Source organism: Rhagoletis pomonella, unplaced genomic scaffold (genome assembly GCF_013731165.1).
Source record: "Rhagoletis pomonella isolate Grant_MI unplaced genomic scaffold, Rhpom_1.0 Rhpom_scaffold_00004, whole genome shotgun sequence".
Taxonomy (NCBI): domain Eukaryota; kingdom Metazoa; phylum Arthropoda; class Insecta; order Diptera; family Tephritidae; genus Rhagoletis; species Rhagoletis pomonella.
The window spans coordinates 50,326,904-50,346,722 of NW_023458558.1; the positions used below are offsets into that span (position 1 = coordinate 50,326,904).

At 38.3% G+C, this 19,819-nt stretch overlaps 1 protein-coding gene and 1 long non-coding RNA gene across 13 annotated transcripts in view; both read right to left on the bottom strand.

Annotated features, from left to right (window-relative positions):
• Positions 1–4,438, bottom strand: part of LOC118737730 — a 12,306-nt gene extending 7,868 nt beyond the window's left edge. The window contains exons 1-2 of one of the 2 annotated variants that reach the window (XR_004992836.1): positions 4,083–4,438; positions 1,669–2,603 (exon numbers count right to left, since the gene is read on the bottom strand). This is a non-coding gene — a long non-coding RNA (uncharacterized LOC118737730). Of the gene's footprint in view, positions 1–1,668; positions 2,660–4,082 lie in introns of both variants that reach the window. The other variant, XR_004992835.1, reaches the window with a different exon arrangement.
• Positions 1–19,819, bottom strand: part of LOC118737725 (peripheral plasma membrane protein CASK) — a 143,969-nt gene that overhangs the window by 63,276 nt on the left and 60,874 nt on the right. The window lies entirely within an intron of this gene.

Here is a 19,819-nt window from a genome sequence, read left to right on the forward strand (position 1 = left end):
GGTAATTGCTCATATTAAGTACAAGCAAACGAAAGTCCATAAGTAAGAAGTAAATCCTTCCAATCATCCCATATCTACTCAAATTCTTGGAGCTTAGCTGAGATCTTAGCTGCAGTTAAGCTTTCGGTGGAAATAGGCTATAACTCTTGAGAAAAAAGTATGTATGTGTTTGATTTTTCTTGGCGCACTAAAATAAAAATGGCTGCCCCTTTCTTAATTTAACTTTTCACCGTAAGCACCTGTATATTATTGTCTTTAGATTAACCAACGTAAACAAAATTAAAATAATACTTTATTTGTTCTGTTGAAAAGACTAAAATAATTGAATAATATATTATATCCATTTTATTTTAAATGAATAATTTATTATATCCATTTCAATGATTTCAGTAGAGAATACATTTTTCTTTTTTTTTGCTTCACTTTTTATGTAATTTTTAATCTAAGCATTTTATCAAATGCAATTCTTTTGACAACAAGCACGTTTTGCTATGTTGCTTCATTTGCAAACGATTTGCCACTTACATGTTTATTTAACTTTTCAATTAAAGGAATACATAAACAACGCAGCTGAAAACTCACTCAGTAATGCAATAAATGAAGAAAAACTCAGTAATGCAATAAATGAAGAAAAAAAACTTTCTAATTCTCAATTAATTTCACATCTTTCACACGCTACTACGAGAACGAAGCTAAGGCCAAACATTTGCAGGAAGTTGAAAATTTCTTCTTAATTAAATTGGTATTTCCGATTAATCAACTGCTGCGTGGAAAGTTTCCTAACAACCCTGACTACGCTGAAGAAAGAGCTACAGCAACAACGGCAATAGCAATAGCAAGAGATACTACAGCACAATTGCTGTTAGCATCCGTAGCAAAGAAAAACTGCAGAATAAAATGCCAAGAACAAATTAAACTAAGCCAAAGAACATACTAAAATAACATTGATAGGATCCAGCTTGCCAGTTCCTCGGCTGCAAATAGCTGCCGTGTCAGATGTTACAAATAAAAACCGCAAAAGAAAATTTAATTAAAACAAACGAACGAGCGAACGAGTGAACGAGTGAAAAGCCAAACAACAAACAAGTCTCGCAAGTCGAACTGTGGTGGCCAGACTGGCATTGAGTGTGCGACGCTAAGTGTACCTGGATTTGAGACAGACTAACTTGTGTCGTGCGAAAAAGAGCTGCGGCGCAAACTGTTCAACTTCGCAAAATACTTGTGGCATAGCAGACAAGAATGCCAATAATAAAATTGTCAAATTTATGAAACATTTAAAAATTGCTGCCACTTCAGCATTGAATTCAATACGAAATGAGCACTTTGCAAATGTTCAAGTAGGTAGGAAGGAGCAGTCTACAACGCAGCGGGATGTGTGGGTGGGGTTAAGGGCGCAATGCTAAGCGATATACGATACAGAAATGTAATGAAATGAAGAGCGCAATGCTAAGCAGAAGGACTGTAACAAAAGCAGCAACAATAAAAGCAACCAACAACTAGTATAGGCAAATGGAAATAAAAATGCAAGAGGTATTTGAAAAAGAAAACAAAATGTGAGAAAAAGTAAATACGAAAAAAAAAACGATATGCATACCTACATACATATGTATGTAGCTAAAGTAAACTTCTGCGAAAAATTGTGTAAAAAAGTTGCAAAGTCATACTTACTACAATATTGCTGGCATCTTCACGGCTGCTTGGGGGGCTGGTTGGCTGACAGGCTGACAGGCTGACAGGCGGGCGCACAGTGGGCTTTGCTACAGTTATTTCTTGCTCCTGCTCCTACTCCAGCTGCAGCTTCGTTGGCTCCCTTTTACACACTCGCGCTGCTGCACCAACACCGTATGCGTTTACTGCTATTCGTTGAGTGGTTGTTTGTATGCGGTTGGTTGACTCTCTCGTTAGCAGCCTGCGAAGAGGATGACGACGACGACGAAGTATGTATGTATGCGCGTGTGTGTGTGCGTGCGTGCGTGCGTGTGTTTGAATCCAAAATCAATAACAGATTTTGGGGTGAAGGCAGCAGTTACAGCAGCAAAGCAAACACAAACTGAACTGAACTCCAACAGCCGACACAGTCCACAGCCAACAAACATACATACACACACAACTCTAAGGACACTGAACAGTGGCGTGGCCGTTTGATGTTGGCAGCGATAGGTTGGGAAGCTAACGGTGATGCTATGCCGCCGCCGCCGCCGCCGCTTATATTGAGGTTGCGGCTGTTTCTGATTCTGACGCTGACGTTGACGCTGACGCTGACGATGGGGCAGGTGCTGAGCCACTAGGCTGATGCACAGGCACAAAGTGATGTAGAAAATGGAGTGTGAGCGCGCGCGCGCACGTGTGTGTGTGTGTGTATAGTATGTGCGTGTAGCGCTACTTGAATGTATGCCTGCATGTGCGTCTCACACACACACTATTGCTACGCTCGCCTACTACGTTTACGCTTTAGCATCGAGACCAAGTCCAAGTCCAAACGCAGACGAAGACAAAGTTTTTTGCCTTTATTGTACGCTTATGCATTTCAAAGTTCAGTGTTTTTTTCTAGCTTGTTTTTGTTTTGCTGTTGTTTAATGTGCGCCTTCTGCTTTCTTTATCGTCTACAGCACAGTTCAATTTATTAATTTTTTTTTACTTTATTTTTTTTGTGTATTTGCTATGCGCGTCGAGTGAAAAAGTTTAAGAGCGCGTTACAACAACCATTAAGCGCTTTTTCTGCGACCCTCATCATCGTAGCGTAGAACAGTTACATTTTCTATGTTCTGCCTATTTATGCTTTCTGTGTGTGACTTGTTTTCAAATTTTCTAATTAAGTAAAGTGCGCGCAGCGGGCAGAAAAAACGCTGCTAGCGGCGAACATGGATAAATTGAGTATTGACGGCAACAACAACAAACAATTACAGTGACACGAATGTCAAAAAAAAATAAAAATAAAAATGTAATATGTAAGTCGTTACTTAAATGAAACGGCAAGGCTGCAGAAGATCTAAAAACTTAAAACAGCGCACGAACGGACACCGAATTGATGTTGGCTACGCATCAACTGTCGAGTGCAGCTGGAATGGAGAAGAGTCAGAAAGGCAGCAAGTAACATGTAATAGGTACACATGTACGTACATATGTAGCTGTTAGCATTAGGTGTGCGACACTTTCAGCTACACAACGGAACGGTGACAATAGCGACAATAATGGCATGCGAAGGCGCTCGCGGTTGGGGTGCGGCGCGTATGCCTTGATCTGCCGAGTTGCGTTATTTGCGGCCCGCAACAACTGGTGCTTTCCCATGCAACCTCGTTATCAGTGGCACAACATGCGTGCGTGAGACTTTGTGTCACAGCAGCCTCACTTGAAATGCAAAAAAAAAAAGTTTCAATAATAACTCAACTCGCGCCTACCAACCAATCCAGCCACCCACGCGGCATACACAACGAGCGTGCTCATGGCTCGACTGGCCTGTGCTTATTGCAACAGCGATTCTATCTCGGTATTTTTAGTAATTTTTATTTATTTTTTTTTGCTTTCGCTCGTTGCCATTGAAGTTGGCCGCCCCCCCATTGAGTCAGCTCAACCCTAACGCCGCCGCCACTACTCGTTACCACACAAAGAATAGATGATTGTTGCTTTTTAAAGTGGCAAATAGTAGGAAAAAAAATACGATTGCCTATGTCAATGTATGTATGTATGTGTGCGCTTGCGATCGCCCACACTCAAACACACACACACACACAAATGGCTACAGAAACATTGTTAGAATAGAGCAATGCAAACTCGCAATATGTGCAAATCAACAATGGTGGTAGTGCTGTGCTGCGCTGCGTTAAGGCAAGGTAAACTCGATATTTCCTCGTCGCCGCCGCACACACGAAAAACACCCACACGCACACTATACTATGTATGTGTGTACATAAAACAACAAATAAATACGAACTAACACCGTGAGGAGTCGGAGAAAGAACGCCGACTGCAGAAGGTGGCAAAAGGGTTAAAGATTTTTTTTATTTTTTAAGTATCAATTTTTTTTTTTTCAACTCAAGCGCTTGCATTGAAAAATTTTTCTTTATTTTCTTAAGTTTCTATACCAGCAAAAACGCATTCAATATCCAACAGTTTTAAAGTATTAGTTTCAGTTCGTATTTGATATAAACCCTTTTCTCGGCTTAGTTAATTATTCACAGATTTCTTTATTGTCTAAATTTACTTAAATTTTCACTTTTTCACATAATTTGCAGCACCACTAAATTCTGTATGTTTGGTTTTGTATGCTGTTTTACTACTCGCTTGGTGCCCGTATGCCGTGGTAAGTGCTGAGCTGTGTACCCTTTCCAGCCAAGGGCTCGCGTTCAACTGCCACTAATAGCAGCATCAAGGTACACTGTTATAGACGCGAAAATCGCGCAGATCCTTCAAAAGGATACTAGGAACAGCGCAGCTTCACAATGGCACAGCAACGAGAGAGCGGCACAGATAGAGAGAGAGAGAGAGAGGGCGCGCGCGCCATTTGGCAAACTAGCTCCGTCGAAGAGCACAGCCTCGCTCCATGCAAAAAACTATGCAAACCTAGCGATGCCAACAGCGATGCAGCGCTGAATGCAGCTTCAGAATATCACATCACACAACATGTGAAAATAAGTTTCTAATACTATATAACCCCACCCACCAGTCATGCCATTCTATTAAAGCCAGCAACACTCTACATATATGTATACATACAAACTTACATGCACGCACGCGGTACATGTGTAAATATGTTTATGTCCTGACTGGCTACATATGCCTAAATAAATATGTACATACTATACCGGGTGTAAATTTTACCTTTCGCTGTCAACTGCACTGCCACTGTCGACTTTGGCAGCAATCAATTTCCGGTACAACGTTCCGGCAGCTGCTAATGCCACAGTTGTGGCAAGCAAGACAGCAATAATACAGATTCAAGCAAATGGCGTGCCATCTCACTTCAAAGCGAGACTGCCAAACCGCCTCCCTCTCCCTCTGTCTCCTTTCTCTACCAACCATCATGCTTCACACTTCACTGCGTTCTTAGCTGTGGGATGCTGTTGCAAAATCAAAATGTGCTTGCTCCAGCTTGCAGCAATCTCGTCTGCTGAATCTGCACCACCAGCATCAGCTTAAACTTTCTCACAGACGGACGCGGCGAGTAAGAGATGGCGACTGCGCAATGCTATGTAAATCGAAGGTGGAAGGAAACGCATTCTCGCCGATGGTAATACATCACTTTCACATTTACACACGACGCGCTCTCGCTGCTGCACTGTGCGTATTTGTAATTGATGCTGGCTGGCAGATTAAGCGTAGAACAGTCAAATGGACGCAATCGTTATTGGCAACGCAACAGCAATGACGAAATGTAAAATAACGTTCGCATCTTAAGCGAAAACGAAGAGAACGATGCCACAATGCCTATAAGGTCGGCTGTGGCAATGACAGCATCGGTGCAACATACATACAAGTCAGAGGCTAAAGGGACGTATGCACATATTAAGTAAGCACAATTACACAGAGAATCGGTAAACGACTTAACGGCTCAGAAACTTGGCGACTCAGCGACCCACCGACCGACCGAAGGACTAACCAACGAGCCAACCGACCTCTCAACTAGCAGACACTATGACAACTCGACAATCGACCTGACGAACATGCCCCAAACTACATATAGTGATATGTATGTATGTATGTATGCATGTAGTATGTATGTACCGACCATCGTAAACCTTACATTTCATGATTTGTAATAATTTCAGTTCGTATTTGTAAGTTCGCATTCAGATATTCAGCAAAGAATTTTTATTGCGCAATGAATACGACAGACGCAGTGACAAATTGCAGGGATTGCATGTTGACACATGCAAGCCTCTCGCCAAGCAGGTGGGCTGTCAACCAGTAAGCATAAGTAGTAATAAGTATCTCATGAATATATGTATAAAACAAAAACGTTTTTAAAAAAACAAATTTGAAATAAATTAAACTATTTCCTTTATGAAATTTTTGCATATCCACTTCTCAGTTACCATATAAGAATACTTTCCTAAGTTACAATTTGATGTCAATTCAAAGTAAGCTCGGCTTAGTCTGATACATCCTCCGGACAAAGCATCCGAAGTTTTTTGCGGACCCTGCGTGGCTTACAACCATGTAGAGGTAGTAACTAATGGAAACCATTGGCCACAGTGCCTACCCACTACTTTTTTTTCAATTAAATACTTTCTTCGCCTCACTGGGCTACTCAGTAGCATAGTTCTTTGCAAATGTGTTTTCTTAAACTGTATCCACGGTTAAAAGTAGATGGAATGATGAACTATACAAGCTCTTTCAACGACATGGACTTACATAAGCTCTTAAGAATTCAACGAATACGGTGACAGGTAACCAAGTCAACGGAAATAACATCTGAGTCTTTCGACACAACATAGTTATTTTAAGGGCACGAGTCTTCCGTAGGCAATTGTCATTCTTGAAACCGCTTTCTGTGCTTCGAAAAACTAATAATTGATAGATCTGCTAAGAAGGAGGTCTTGGCGTAGCTCTGTTTGTATTTTAACAATAAGTTTTCTAAAAATTAAAAAATAAAATTAAATGTATAATTTTCAACAAAATAAACACTAAAAATTAAAGAAAATTTAGTTAAAAATAAATAGATCAAAAGAAGAAAAAATTAGTACAATAAGTTTCAAAAAATGTCTGTTTTCAAAACAATAAAACCTAGAAATTAATAGAAAATTATATTAAAAAATAAAAATAAATAAATTTGAAATAATAAAAATAAAATACGTCCCTAAAAAGAGAAAAAAGATATAAGATTCCTAAAAATTTTATGATATTAAAACAAAATGTTTTCCGCTTTAAAAACACTAAAGTTTAAAAATTAAAAGAAAATTAAATTTAAAAACAAAAGAAAAAATACATAACATAAATTTCTAAAAAATTTTGTAAACAAAATTAAAAGATAAACATTTTTCTATTTAAAACAATAAAATCTAAAAATTAAAAGAGAGTTAAATTTAAAAAAGAAAAGTAAAATTAAATAAAAAACATAATATCAGTATAGAGGTTAGATGAAATTTATGTGTTTAAAACAATAAAAATTAGAAAATTGAAAATTATTTTAAAAAAGAAAAACTATACATATTAAAAAAATAAAAAGCTCATAGAAATTAAATTAAAGGAAAATATTCAGTATTTTAAAACAACCAAATTTAAAATTTTAATTAAGAAAAGAAAGAATTCATTTAAAAGAGAAAATAAACAAAATAAATTTCTGAAAATTCAATTATATTAAAAAAATATATCTTGCTTTCCAAAACATTAAAATCTAAACATTAAAATAAACTTTAATTAAAAAAGAAAAAAATATATTTTTTTCGTTTTAAGACAATAAACATTAAGAGAAAACTGAATAAAAAAAAAAGAAAAAGTGCCTAAAAATCAAACGAAATTAAAACCAAGTATTTTTGCTTTTAAAGCAATAAAATCTAAATATTAAAAGATAATTTAGTAAAAAAAATACATAAAATAAGTTAATGAATGTTAAATGAATTTTAAAAATATAAATTTTTCTTTTTAAATCACAGGATTTTTACAAGGGTTTTGGTATCATGTTTTGTTAATTTGAGCCAGTATTCTTAGAAAGTGGATTTCAGAGCCCGAGCGCCAATGTCGAGAAATCGCCAACGTAGGAAGTCAGGGGAACTCTCTCCGGTAGCTGACGAAATTTCAAAATATAACAATTAAACAATCTCGGCGATGAGACACCACCCTATAGGAAAAATTACTAACAACTGTCAACCGGGTAATTCAACGCCACCCATCATAGTCCTGGTGGGAGAGAGAATTCCTCCGGCAGCGTGGGGTGACAGACGGGGTTCAAAAGCCTTTAAAAAGTCCAGCGCTGGTAGGACGGTTCTATCACATGGGCGGGTTACGGCCGCGAGTTACGAGTGTATTTATGACGTCAAGTGTTGCGGTTGTACTGTGCACTTTATGAGGCTTCGCTGGGGTCAGGTGACAGGTGTATGTACAGGGTGGGTCAAATAAGACCTACCAATGCGAAACGCGTATAACTTCTTTATTTTTTAATATTATTGTTATTTTCTTTCTGCATGTGATAGTTAATCTCTTGGAAAATCATAATGGACCAACCAACAACAACTACTATTCGTTGTACACAATTAGCCACACAAATTGACTTTTTAGGTATTGTTTTGATGTCGGATGAAGCGCATTTACAAGAAAAACTGTAGACTGTGGGCTCTGAAAATCCCAGAGCAACAGACCAGCACCTCTTACACCCATCCCGGTGCACTGTTTGGTGTGGTGTTATGACCAACAAAGTTATATGCCCATATTCGAGAATGAGGATGAAACATCAGAAAGAATTTTTGGGGCTTCTTACAGAACAATGATTAACAACTTTTTGCGGCCAACGGCAGAGCAGCATCCTAATTTGGTTTTAGCAAGATGGATCTATGGAGCTATGAAGTTTGGATGGTAGGTCTTATTTGGCCCACCCTGTGGTACGGAAGTAGCATGGCCTCTTCACTACCAGGAAGGCGATAGTTATCGAACGATATGACCTGTTAGCTCTTTTCCACGGCTGGAGTAATGGGACCACCCTCCCATTTTCCACGCATCATGCGAGCTCCGTGGAATCGAGGAGACTCCTTTGGTGCTCTCTTGCATCGGCGAGTTGCGCGAGTTGAAGGCCGTGGGTACGGCGTAATGATGGCTGAAGCTGAAGTCAACTTTACTAAAAAATCACATTGATTTTGGCAACTTTTTCCACACATTTTCTTCCATACAAAGTATATTCGACAATTTTTTGTAGTATGGTAAAAGATTCGTAACACAGTCAGAAAAAAAATTATCAAAATTCAATTTCTGTAAATCAAAGGCTTACATATTTAAACTATGAGACCCATTTTATTTTAGATGCAAATATTTTCTTTCGACTTAAATTTTATTATTATTTTCCATTTAATTTTGGTACTAAAAATTAAAACGAATTTCATTTCTGAGCGACGCTGCTGCTGACCACCTCAATAGCATAGCAAGCGCCACCCTAACCTAACCTAACGACATGTATCAGATATGGATGTATGTATGTATGTATGTAAGGACATATTTATTTGGGGAAAATTCCTATCTAGCCTTGCCATACCTACTGTAGGCTGCCTAATTTCCAACTTCTTCTGGCAAACATCCCTTTAACTTCACAGCATGCACTTTATCTTTGTTTACAAATTCAACCGCTGAATAGAAAGGGCTTCGGCAACTGCATATGCTCAGATACATTTGTAGGTGAATACGAATGTCACCCACTGGCTACGGTGTTGTTGTTGTATACACTTTGCGTATGAGTGATAGATAAACTCTTGGCTGACAGGCTGACGGGCTGGTTGACAAGCCAAGATACGACGAGCCCGTACCATGTAGGGGAAACAACGTAGTACATATGTATATAGCGTGTGTGACAAGCGTACATACATACATAAGAACATTAGCCCGTATCATAAAAAAAAAAACTCAATTTGTTTCAAACAATTTTGAACACTTTAGGAGGGTATTTCAGGAATGTAAAAACTTTGCTCCGGCACACTGTGAAAACGACTAAATAGCTTTTTTCTATAACTTTTTATTTAACTATTATTTAATGTACAACGGCTATCTACTAGTAATAACATTGTAGGGGAAAAAAAAGTTTTGAAATTACACAAAAAACGCCGAGGCACGTAAACTTAAAACGGGGTCGCAGATTATGGATTTGTATACCGCTTTTCCAGATCAGGTTATTTTCCCAAAAGACATTTTCATTTTTATTAAAAAAAAAAAAATCACTTTGACAAAGACAAAAAAAGTAGGTGATGCTGTGGTGACATCAGAAGGCATCCAATTCCCGGAGTGACATGTTTTGCCAAGTCTGTAGCGTCGCCCACTGCGTACTGCTAGTCCCCGGCGACCGCACCGGCGCTGCACAGTTTAGAACCTGCCGGCCGATTGCCTTGTATGTTGCCATCAACGTTTCTATGTCTTTGCCCCAGTTGCTGCCGGCTAGCGACTTGATGACCTTGTTGCGGCTCTATACTCTATTGACAATTGCGGTTGTATATGCCGAGAGAGAAGGAGAACAGAGTATCCAAGGTAACTCCAAGTATTTTAGGGTTATTCACCGTCGGAACATCATCGATACGAATTCCCAGCTGTAGTCTGCCTTCCTTCGTCCAGGTGGTAAAAAGGATTGCTTCATAGGGGAGAGGGGCTAGGCTCCTTGCAGTGAAGAAGTGAGAACAAGCCATCAATTCCATTCCCGGACACCATTATCTAGCAGTCGTCAGCATAACAGACAATAAAGATAGGGAGCATTCGCCGTGGGAGAGTCCCTGTGTGAGAGAGGAAACCTCAATGTATTCGAGTAGCGTGAACGCCTTTGACTAGGACTGTTTTCTTACAGGGGCGGTATGGGTTCAGGCCACGAGTTATCTGAGTGTTTATGGCTTTAAGGTCTGTTGTTGTCTGTTGCTGTGCAGTTGACGGAATCAATGCTGATGCCTCGCTGAGGTCAGGTGGTTTGTATAGTGCGGTAGTAGCAAGGCCTCAAGTGTCTTCGCTACCCGGGAAAGGAGTGTTATCGGACGTTAAGGCTTCGCTTTGTTGGTCGGTTTCCCCGGTTTAAGCAGTGGGTTCTAGTAGTTAAAATTTTTCTTGAAGGCGAGTTATAACTAGACATGGAGATTATTTTTCTCACACATAGGTAATATTGTGTACCGGGTACCATTTTCCGAAAAAATTTAGCTTTTCTAGGCGAAGCATGTATGTTTTTTAATACCTTAATGAGTGTTTAAAATTGGAACATGTTCAACTTTTTTTCTGCCCATAAAACGTGATACGGTCTAATGCACATGCTTATGTTTGTCCAAGTTGCCCATACATATGCGAAGGTGGTTATGTATACATGTATGTACTACATACATACATTCATATGAGCATGAATGAGATGAACACATGTGAATTAAATGCATAGACATGGATGGTCATAAGCAAACAATGTACATATGTATGTATTTATGCACATATGTACATATGTATGTATGTATGCGTCTGCCATTGGCACTTCTTGGGGCGCAAAAATGAATTTCTAAATCATGTCATTCCTACCGCTTACGTCTTACGTGCACTGCAAATAATTCGAAATCATTACAGAAACACATGTACATACATGCACATGTAGGTATGTGGGGAAAAGGGCGAATAGAGTTGCTTACAATTGCTTTCACAACATACGGGATATCCTTTGCGGTTTGCAAAAGGATGTGCAGCGCCTACATACGAATGCCTGCTTGGGCATACACGGCGTATGATTCACATTCATTGCCAAAAGACATAGGCGAAGACACACTCGAGTGTATAGTATGTATTTGTATATGTAGGTATGCATGAGTATGCATAAATTTTGTAGGTACATACATACATACATACATATGTATGTGAGAAGAATACAGTCGCAAATTGTAAAAAAAAAAAAAATAAATGAAAAAAGCGTGCCGCCGCAACCGCAACCTAATTACGGATAGTAAACATGTTTGTGCGCATTGCATACAAAGAATATCCGAGTAGCTTTATAAGTAGCTGCTAACTTACCGCAAAAGCAGGCAGCAGGCAAAAACAGTGAAAGCTCACCAAGCGCGAACTGTCCAAACAGACGAATGGTGGGGTTGAGGCCGTTCGGCAGGCCTACTACTTTTCATACAAGCAAATCATTGTCGAACACATTCACGTACGAGACGGCATGCTTGCCACATGCCACATTATTGGCATTACTACACAGACATACTACAAGCCTATGAATTGTAGATATTGCATAGTTTATAAGAAGAAGAAAAAATTGGTTTGTTAAGTGTATGACCATGCGCAAAAATCCAGCCGGATCAAAAAAATAATAACAAGAAGCATATACAAAAAAAAAAAGAAAAAAATTTGCTCAAGCGGATCGAAAGCATTAAGCAAACACAACCTACCAACATAAATAAGATGAATTGAATGAACCAGCTATTCTATGTAGGTCCTGTCCTGCTGGCAAAGTAGGCCTGCATCAGTGAAAGGACGACACTCACATACAAGCATACATACATACATACACACACTTTCATCAGGCAACTCCCAGTCGTCGTCGTTGTCGCTGCAGTCAGCAGTCGACAGCAGCAGCAGTGGCAGTAACAGTAGCATAGCGCCTGAGAAATGTGCACACACACACACACACACACAGACACACCAATTGTAAATATGAAAAATGCTCCAGTTTAAATGTTAACACAGAAACGGGCACGTGATTACAGGACTTGGCCAACAACAAAACCAACAAGTAAATTGCTTTAGACGGTTTGCTAGTTTGACGAAGGACTGCTGCTGCGTCATTTTGCCAGTTCGCTAGTTACTCGCTACTACAGTGCATACATATATTCTCGTCCTACATACTACAAACACACAAACTCATGCATACATACATATGAGCATAGCTGGCATTTGCGGCAAAAGCCAAGTTGAATTCATGAAGCGTTAGTGGGACATGCCGCTACACGCCATTGTTGGCGATTGGCGATGCTGACGATCAAATCATTGGGCCGGACGAACTTCCGATGTTGTGAGCAAATTCAAAGTTTTACTAGTGCATAAAAAGTTTATTTTTGCAAAACAGTTAAATTAATATTTTATATTTTCATATTTCATTTCGGACTCGCTAGTATTTACAGTAAAATGCAAATGCGCGCATATGAGAATTCGCGTACGACTGACGAACGTCCCTGCAGTGAAAAGCCAAAACAAGCAGTCAGTAAAAATACCAGTGCATTAGCTGGCATCTTGCTTTGAATTGTAAAAGGCAAAACTAAAACGCAAACTAGTGGCTTTCTCATAAAAGTCAGCTGTGGCGCTGCTGGTTCTTAGATCGCAGTTTCAAGTCCGCTTGGAGGTGGTTTTTTTTTCATAATGTAATACCTGCCTATAGGCCGCTATGTCTGAATTTGGCGTCCCCGTCAAACCGATACGGCTGTGTAAAATGACGTTGAGCAACACCACCAGCTCCGTCAGAATTGGGAAAGACCTCTCTGAGCCGTTCGCCACCAAACGGAGTTTCAGAGAGGACAACTCCCTTTCATGTGACTTCTTTAATCTGTTGTTGGAGAAGATACTGAATTGAACCTTCCCGACGAATTGATAACCTTCTCCTTTTTTGAAGCCGGTTAAAAAAGAAATAAGTAAAAAAAAAATATATTCAGCTGCCGAGGACTGGAAGCTCGAATCTCTCGAATGGTGCCATTGTGGTTGTTATATCGGCTCATGCTTAGCAGCATAACATTTCCTAGGAAATCGTCATGTTAAAAATGGTAAGATTCTAGTTCACAACTAGTAGTTTTCCCTGCGGGGTATGTACGTATTGTGCAGGAAATAAAGTAGAGCCAATGAAAAAAGCAACATTACGTTGCGCGCATTGTTCGAAAAATATTCACAATTTTTATTATTCAGTGTGATTCTAATTTCAGCTGCAAGGTGCTATACTGCTGATGCGGAAAAAGTTCATAAATATGTTGTATACTATGTCGATGTGGTTATGTATGTAGCATTCAGTGTGCAATAAAATATATATTAATATTGCAAAATGTCGACACGTCCGTTTTTTTATTGTCTTGCTGCACATGCACACATTTATTTAATACACAACGTAAATCCGCGGCACGAGATGAAACTTCCAAACATACGGCCACATTTTTAACGATAAGAGAAAAAAGGTGGCCAACTTTATTCTACAATTTATAGTGGTGATCTTGATTTTACCTGCAAATCAAAAGATAGGCAGTTTGACGCTGCCTTCAAATATCAGAAACGTTTTATTGTCTGCTATGAAAAGAAGATAGGAGCCTGCAATAATCTTGGAAACTCCTTACCAAGTTGTACGTATACACATTAGGGTGGTCCTTAAATTTATTAAGTACATTATTACATCAGATTTCCTAAACGTCAACCCACACCCACATCGATGCTAATATAGTCAAAGATATCACACAAAAATTTTGATCCCGATCGGAGACGGCTTAGGCGTGTCGCACAGGGGTCAAAGTTCAGATTCCTCTATGGGGACTCAAAAAATTAAAATTAATTTTTTTTTTCATCGATTCGATAACAAAATACTAAATTATGCATTCTTTGAAGAGTTCAGAATTGAGAAGTCCTAAGATGGGTAATTGAAATTTACGAATTCAGGGTAACTAGAGAGAGGATGCTAATACCATGTGCCCACCAAAAAGTTAACCATCTCAAATGGAACTTAACCACATCACTAACTATTGCTATCCACACTGCGGTTTGAGATTTATAAAACAGTACAAATGCAGAGAACAGTGTACGGACTGCTCCAAGAAATCGGAGAAAAACCAAATTTTCCGTACTAAATAGAATTTTTTATTTTCGTTTCTGACATTCAATTGTTCGATGTAGGGATAATATGTTAAATGTTTATGTAATTTTTCTATAAATTAATTTATTAATTTTTTAAAGAGCAATTTCTACGGCTATACAGAAAAAAATAACGAAGTTACTTCATTGACACGCATTGCTATGAAAGAGTAGTTCTTTAACAGTGAGATTTGGCTAACTTTAATTTTTTTTACTGAAACCGGCGGTGAACACTCAAAAACCGGGCCCAAGAGGAGCAGAACATAAGTGAAAAAAAACGAAATAGATTTTAAATCAAGCAAATTTGTCGAGTAACTTGAATTGCCTGGTAACTCCCGGTAAAATGCGTCAACGCTTACGCTGTCTTTAAACTTAGAACCATACTCAAAGAGGCTAATGGATAATTTGGAAGTTACAAAGATTTATTTTATTTGCATCCACAATCTGAATTAAATTATCATTAAAAGAGATTTTTTTATAGTGAAAGCTTTGCTTGGACGGAAGAAGTTGTCAAAGCGGAAAATGGCAAGCGAATTGCTGAGAAAAAGCTTAAAGGTTATAAAAATCGCAATAAGATACTTTCAAGTTTTCCTTTTTTAGTCGAGTACATACATACATACATACATACATATGTATGTATCTACATAAATACACACAATTGTGAGCACAGAGTGAACGTACACCTTCATAAAGAAGCCGAAATTAAGGTAAACGACCATATTGAAGACATATTTTATGTTTGTACACTCATGCATACATACATAGTATGTATCCACAATATACATACATACGCATCTGTACCTACATATTCAAAGGCAACCGCAATTTGCTGTCAACGGATTATACAATTAATTAACAACAACCTCAAGTGAACCAATTATCTTCCACTTTGCTGCTCAAAGCCAATTTTATAAATGAAATCTCGGTTTACACAACACTTTAATCTGGCAACTTTTCGGATTCAATGACAATCCTTCAATTTACATATGTACATCCCCGCAGTCGGCACTCATTCACTATCATTGCACAGAAACTGTTGCAATCGTGGTGCTACTTATGTTGGGATACAAACATACAAACATACATACATACATACATACATACATACATTCTCCTCTACTTACATATCCAAATGTATAGTATATTTAAAGCAGCAAACAAACCACTCACTCACTGACTACCAACATCCATTTATTCTTACTGACAAGGCCAAAATTCGTACAACAACCACAGATTTACAGAAGTCGAAAAAACATATTATTGTCATTTATTTACATACGAAAAGTGAATAGAGTGAATGCGCCAACAATGCAACCATCCAGCCCCCCACTCATCAGCACAGTGCAATCAAGTGTTGAGTCGCAGGGGAGGGGGGCGAAGGGGGTGTGCGGCTACAATTTGAATATTGACGCTTTTGTTAAAATTTAATTAATGCGGTACGAACGATTTGCAGTGATTACGAGTGAACACTATTAATTCCAAAGGCTCTGTATGTAGATACTATGTTTGGTTGTAAAATTGTATGTTTGTAAGTATGCAAGAAAATGAGTTGCGTTGCCATAGTCGCCCTTGCCCCACCGCCCAAGTAAAAAAAAGTTGAGCGACAAAAGTGACGACAGTGCCAGCAATCGAATCGAAAGCCATGGATATTTGTACATATGCTGAGTATGAGCGATATCTTTGCACATACACACATATGTACATACATATGTATGCGGGTAGGTCAAGGATTCAAAGTGCTGCAATTTGAATATTATAGCATGCAAGCACAAATACCCACCAGCACAGACACATTTGCAGAAAGAACAACAAATTTAGTCCTTATGTCCAAGAGATATGGCATATGTGCAAACAAAAAAAAAAATAGATGCTTTTGTGTAGGCCTGAAATCGACTAAGTCAGAAGCTAAAAGGACCACACACACACACACACACACACACATAAACAAGCGAACATACTCCCCAGTCGGACCGTGCATAATGTGGTTCCGAAAAGAATGCATTTTTAAGTAAGCAATTTCTTCTTGCGAAATTTGAAGTACATTTAATTTTTGTATGAAAATTTTTTAATTATCTGCGTGGAAAAGTAATCGCAATGGAAGGCTAAAAATATCTTACTGTCACTGTTAAAATCGGCATTTTGTAACGCTTTGACTTCGGCAAATAAGTCCGAATGAAAATAAAAACTCTGCAAAGCTCTCCAAAACAACAACAACAACAACTACCTAATGCAAAATTGCGTTTTTAAAAAACGGTTCTTGCTGCGAATTAAAGACTTCATGTTTTTTGGGACGGACTACTTCTGAGTGGAAAAAAAACCGTTCTATAAGTAAATTTTGGAGCCAACCAAGTCCGACTGGGCACTCGTCGCACATACATATGTACATACATATTTATATATGTATATGTATATTGAAACAACCACTTACAGGCGGCACTCTCAACCACTCAATTGCACAATCAAACATACTCACTAAGCTGCAAATAGGCATAGCAATCACCCAAATTTGTCGTGAATCGTTAAGATGATGGATTTGATGCCAAGTACCAAGTACCGTTGCCAATTCGCGAATTATTCTTTTCATCTGGTCTCTTTTGCATTTCATTTACAATCACACTCCACCAAAATGAAAAATTTATCAGCATACTGCTGTTGCCACACAATAACACACAGTGTTGCCAACAATCACTAAAGATATTAGAAAATCATTAAGCAGCAGCTTTTAACCTCAATACAGAATGTGACGGGAGGGATACCGGCTAACAAATTACATGCATATACATACATATTTATGCATACACACATACATATATGTATGTACATATTATGCAAGGCATTAGAATTAAGAGTTTTAGTTAAGTGAAAAAGTTTAATAAAATATGCTGCCAGAGGTTGAATTTTAACAAAAGTTTCAAAGCTTGCACAAATTTCACAAAAAGTAAATCAACGATAATTTTTAGCGACTTCAAACTTGCACTTCGTTGTACCAAAATTTAATGGGCTACAAAACTGCATATTCGAAAATTTTCTAAAAATTCGTAATAAAAAGTTTGAAATGTTTTAGAATTTTTGTGAATTTTATATATGTATGTATGTAAAGTGTGAAACTTTGATTCATATGGTTTATATTATACTAGTATCAACTATATTTTCATAAAAAATTTATGAAAAAAAAATGGTCATAAAAATAATTGTGAATATTATATTAGAACAAGCCATTGAACTTTATAAATATAAGTTTTGACAGAAAAAATACAAAAATTTACAAATTTATCTACAAAATTAACACGTTTACCAGTATTTTACATTAAAGCCATCATAAAATGGCGCCATGTTTCAGAGTACAGCAGCAATAGACTAAAATCGAGGTACCCTTAAAAGAGTACTCAAAAAAAATTTCATGAATAAAATTTAAAAGGGGTTGTGTGTGGGGATGTAAACGAAAATAAAAAATAAAAATTGCAAAAGTTGCAACATATTAACTCTGCCAAGAAACTGTGTGTACTCGAAATGATGTACTTCAATTACATATATACGTACTTTAATGTTACACTTGAAAGCGAAGTTTTGCTACCTGAAAAGAAAAAAACCACCAACATACAGTAGTTATGAGGCATATACTAATGGAAAAGCTTTTTAAAAACAAATTTTGTTTTCTTTTCTTTTATGATCTCCTAGGCCGGCTTATTGCTAAGCTCTTAATCGCCTTTGTAGCTAACCATCATGCCATTTGTAACCAACGGCAAGCAGCAGCCGGTCTAAAATTCAAATAGACCGTGCCACACACATACATACATATACAACCATAGTAGACCAGCCGTCAAATCCTGCAGGGAAACCCCGAACTAACGAATGAAATTTCTAGCTCCGAGAATAACTAGATCCCAACCAGTTGAAAGGCAGCGAAACGTGGTACTTTTCAAAAACTATTTTATTTTACTTTTGAAGACTACATATCGCTAGCTAAGAGTGAAAAGTTGCTGGTAAGTCCACTTTTTATAAAAAACTTACGTTAAAACCTTGCATTCAAATATCTTCGCCCAGCGCCCGCTCAGCTGACCAAACGCCCTGTACACGAGTAGACCACACGAAGCCAGGACAGCACCCACACCAGCTCTGCCCGGGAGTAGTTCCTCATGGGTTCCCTGTCTTGCCAACTCATCGGCCATGGAGTTTTCAGCTATTTCACTGTGACCTCGAACCCAAATAAGCTTAATAGCTTAATTAATAATCCGATGCGGTCGATAAGGAGGTCTCGTTCTCTACCGAACCATCAAAGAGCCAAGATATTTGGTGGCTGCTTGACTGTCGGAATAGGTATTCACCTCCTTGAAAGGCGTTACACTAGTAAGCAACCAATCCGAAGCCTCCTGTATTGCGGCTAAATATTGCTGCCTGGAAAACTCTACATTGATATGAGGGCCTGAATTTCAGGTTGATGGAGAGTTCTTTGCAGAACATACCTCCACCCACGTTCCCATTTAACTTCGATCCATCCGTAAATACGTAAACAGGACCTCGATTCCAAATACTGCACTCGTCTCGGTCTTCCCTCGCTGGGATATGGGTGGTAAAATATCCCTTCGGACACAAACTCGGCGTGCAGTAGTCAGTTTGAGTTGGTAGGAAAACGAAGCATTTTCGAACAGTGGTGTTCTCATAGCTCGAGGGGAACTTAAAGCCCACCCCCTTAACCTTGCTAGGGCGCGGGCAGCGGCAGATCTGCCTTTGCACCAGGGCGTTGCACCTAACGAGTACCCCATAAAATAAAATTAACTTAACTCTTATTTCATAAAACCAATCAACTACTTTCGGTGAGAGACCTCAGTGCTTGCCAATGGCCTCCCTACAATAATATTCCTACTTGACTCTTTCCTCTTCGCCAGTGGCTAGCATGAAAAAGGAATTAACACGCCCTAGTTATGGTTCTAAATTCTCTAGTACCGAACCCAGTTCTGCACTAGTGCGTTTCGTCGCAGGGAAAATTTTTGACCATTGTATTCAAATTTTTAGCAATTTGTAGATAGAAAGTAATAACTGCAGCTACATACATACATATGTATGTACGTATGTACATACCCTGCAGAAAAAAATTACCAATTTATAAAAAATAATTTTTGCGAGATTTCGATAAATATCTCACTTTCAATTAGCTATGACAAACAAACTCAAAGTGAGTTTTAATTTAAACTCATGCAGGGGTCGTGCAGACGTAATCGGTAGTTTATTTTCTCTAAACAAGTTTCTATTGAAATATTACCATACAAAAATTACACCATTTTCGAACAAAACGACGATTTTATCGAAATATGTAAAAAAAACTCGCCAGGTTTGCTCAAAAATTTAATATGAAATA